General features: G+C 43.4%; 1 long non-coding RNA gene across 1 annotated transcript; it reads right to left on the bottom strand.

Annotated features, from left to right (window-relative positions):
• Window positions 1–367: 367 nt before the first annotated feature.
• Window positions 368–2,020, bottom strand: LOC128401918 (uncharacterized). The gene is made up of 2 exons (XR_008327568.1): window positions 1,968–2,020; window positions 368–659 (listed from the first exon to the last, which is right to left on the bottom strand). It is a non-coding gene; the product is annotated as an uncharacterized LOC128401918 (long non-coding RNA).
• Between the last annotated feature and the right edge of the window lie 1,655 nt (window positions 2,021–3,675).

Below are 3,675 nucleotides of genomic sequence, written 5' to 3'. Positions count from 1 at the left end.
GTAATGCATTTTTGTATCTTATTTTGACAAATACATGCATTTTATGAATAACTTTACCCCAGTATATGCGTTTTGTACACAATATTTGGCCGGAGAACTGCCTTGCAATATTCAGGAAAGTGTTTTTAAGACCCGGTTGGCTGGCCATCTGTCATGTATTATCTAGTTGAGATTCCTGCATTGCAGGGGGTTGGACTAGATACCTCTTGGGGTCCCTTCTAACTCTACAGTTCTATGATTCTGTTAAATTTGCCACCCGAGACCTGATTGGCAATTTTAGGCAGGTCTTTATTTTGTTTAGCTCTTACTTAAAAGCTGCCTTTTCTCCTCTCCACAGCTCCCCGGGGGAGAATAAATGGCCGTTAAACCAGTTTAAATCTGTAATGTAGACCATGACCCTCAACTGCTGAGGTTCTCCATGACCATTTCTCGGCCTATTCGCAGTAGTCATGCTCATCTGATATCCTGCTTCAGCTTGTGGCATTCTTCCAGTGGGAATCAGGAGGTGAGGAAGCTACTTCCAGACTCTACCAGACTCTGTGGACTGTATCTCCAATGCATGGCCAATGTCCATGGATGATAGGCTATGTAGTCCGGACAGCATTATCTGGTGGGCCACAAGTTCCCCATCCCTGATTTAGACGAAGCAGCAGGTAAGCCTGAGAAGAGAAAGACAGTGTGATGAGCATGTTGCCATGTCAACAACTTAATACTCTGTGCTTTAATTATTGATTGACTCATGCTCCTCTAGGATATAATGCAAGCATTAACAGCACACCACAAAGGCTTCTGAACAGAATGTCCTGTGTCATCCAAAGGTGTGGCAGTTTCTCCAAACAGAAAGAGATCTAAAGGGCGGTGCTTAAGGCAAGTTGCCAATTTGACATGGAGGAGGTCAGGATGTCCCGTCCCTCCGGAAAAATCTGGAACACTTCTTGCTTCCTTTAAAATTGCAATGGCAGCTTACCTCGGCAGGACACTCCATTTTTTGCCTCAGCCAATTTTATTTATTTTTAGATAGATAGATAGATCATACTCTCATACACATAGAAAGGCAACATACAGTATATAAATGTTACCATCACATAACAGTGCAATATTAAATAAACAGTGGGTGATAGGCAACATGAGTCATCCTCGCAGCCCTTGAAATTGACTGAAGCCCATTGGTTTCAATGGACCTACTCGGAGTATGACTAAAACTGCGTATGACCCATTGTTTATTTAATATCACCCAGTATAAATAAGATTTTATACATAACTAATAACTGTTAAAACAGACAGCAAATAAATAATTTCTTAATTGTTATTTTTGCTTCTGCTTCCACCCCTTCCCCCCCAAAAAAAGACTTGAAATTTTAGTTTAGGCAAAATTTGATAGTGATTCATTTCCAGTAAATGGGTTTGCCGTTCAGGGGAGTGTAATATTATGAGAATTTATAAAATACATTCCTATCAAGTCAATCCCCGATTATTCTAAGACATGGGTAGGCAAACTAAGGCCCGGGGGCCGGATCCGGCCCAATCGCCTTCTAAATCTGGCCCGCGGATTGTCCGGGAATCAGTGTGTTTTTACATGAGTAGAATGTGTCCTTTTATTTAAAATGCATCTCTGGCTTATCTGTGGGGCGTGCCTAGTGTTTTTACATGAATAGAATGTGTGCTTTTATTTAAAATGCATCTCTGGGTTATTTGTGGGACCTGCCTGGTGTTTTTACATGAATAGAATGTGTGCTTTTATTTAAAATGCATCTCTGGGTTATTTGCGGGGCATAGGAATTCATTCTTTATTTTTCCAAAATATAGTCCGGCCCCCCACAAGGTCTGAGGGACAGTGGACAAACCTGCCCCCTGCTGAAAAAGTTTGCTGACCCCTGTTTTAAGATGACCAGGTGTAATTCTAGTTTGTAGATGAGTGATGTTGTGTCATAATAACACGAACAATGCTTTTTTGTGACAGTATTCACCAGTACAGAAAGCAGTCGCCTCTTGTTTCTTGTCCATGGCAGCCATTTTGTGCTGGCACTCACAGCACTTGTATCAAGATACAAGTTCTGGAACCTCATTGTTTTATTATTTTTACCAAAGAAAAAGCACTGGGCACAAGAAAAATCACACATCCCAGAATCCCTTGAGGGTCATCTTAGTCAAACCTTTCATTGGTGCAGAGACAGAATAGCTCGCAACAGACAGTTCTCCAGCCTCCATAGTCGAATTGCTCTTACCATCAAAATGTTTCTCATATCACTCAGCCAAAATCTGCAATCTTGCAACCTTTCAGAACACCCTATGCTTTTGCATTTCAGGATGTGGGGTTGCCATATTTTGAAGAGCAAAAAACAGGACACATTTGCCAACTTCTATGTTAAACTATAGGTCGCTATGACAATGCTCTCCATGAAAAAGAGGACGTGTCCTGGAAAAAGAGGGCATATGGCAACCCGGGCTGTGGTTAGTAATTTGGGAGCTTCCATATGACCTTGTTTTGTTGTGCATTCATCCTGATTTGCTGGTGAAAGCGTGGCATAAAATGGCACAAATTAATGCCGGGGTGTAAGGCTGCAATCCCAACTCTGTTTACTTGGGAGTAAAGCCCATTGAAATCAATTGGGCTTACTTCTGAGTAAACATGGAATAAGGTTGTAAGTCATTCATTCAGATGAGGTTTAGTAGGATATAATACAGTCATAAAGAAGGACCATAAAGAAGGCTGATCGCCGAAGAATTGATGCTTTTGAATTCTGGTGCTGGAGGAGACTCTTGAGAGTCCCATGGACTGCAAGAAGACCAAACCTATCCATTCTGAAGGAAATCAGCCCTGAGTGCTCACTGGAAGGACAAATCCTGAAGCTGAGGCTCCAATACTTTGGCCACCTCATGAGAAGAGAAGACTCCCTGGAAAAGACCCTGATGTTGGGAAAGATGGAGGGCACAAGGAGAAGGGGGCGACAGAGGACGAGATGGTTGGACAGTGTTCTCGAAGCTACAAACATGAGTTTGACTAAACTGCGGGAGGCAGTGGAAGACAGGAGTGCCTGGCGTGCTCTGGTCCATGGCGTCACAAAGAGTCGGACACGACTAAACGACTAAACAACAACAACAACAATACAGTCAAACCTTGGTTCCCAAACAGCTCCTTTTTGGAAAGTTTCGGCTCCCGGACACCAAAAACCCAGAAGTAAATGCTCCGGTTTTTGAACATTTTTTTGGAAGCTGAACATCCGACACGGCTTCCGCTTGAGTGCAGGAAGCTCCTGCAACCACGGCTTGGTTGTAAAATGTTTCAGAAGCCAAACAGGCTTCTGGAATGGATTACGTCTGACAACCGAGGTTTGACCGTACATGCATGTTACTTCCCACCACCTAAAGATGGCCTGTAAAAACTTTATGGTTATTAAGTGTCCTGGCCTGATAGCCACCTTTCGGCTTAATGAGCCAAATTCTCCCTGGCTCCGCCACCCCTTCACCTTACACACTTAATTCCCGAGCAAAGCATTGTCAAGAGCTTGCTGAACCCGTCTGACTCTCCTCAAAACGCTCTCCTCAAAGAGTTCCAAAAGGCTAGCGGAGCATGACTTTCCTGTCCTGGATGGCAGAGCCTCTCCCTAATCGGGCTGAGTGATGCCTTCGCCGGGTTCCACTTGCACTCCTTAATCTGTTAAAATACGTCCTAAT

The sequence above is a fragment of the Podarcis raffonei genome, chromosome 14, assembly GCF_027172205.1.
Source record: "Podarcis raffonei isolate rPodRaf1 chromosome 14, rPodRaf1.pri, whole genome shotgun sequence".
NCBI lineage: Eukaryota > Metazoa > Chordata > Lepidosauria > Squamata > Lacertidae > Podarcis > Podarcis raffonei.
Note: the sequence above shows the minus strand (reverse complement) of the source record. Positions and strands in the feature narration are given on the sequence as shown.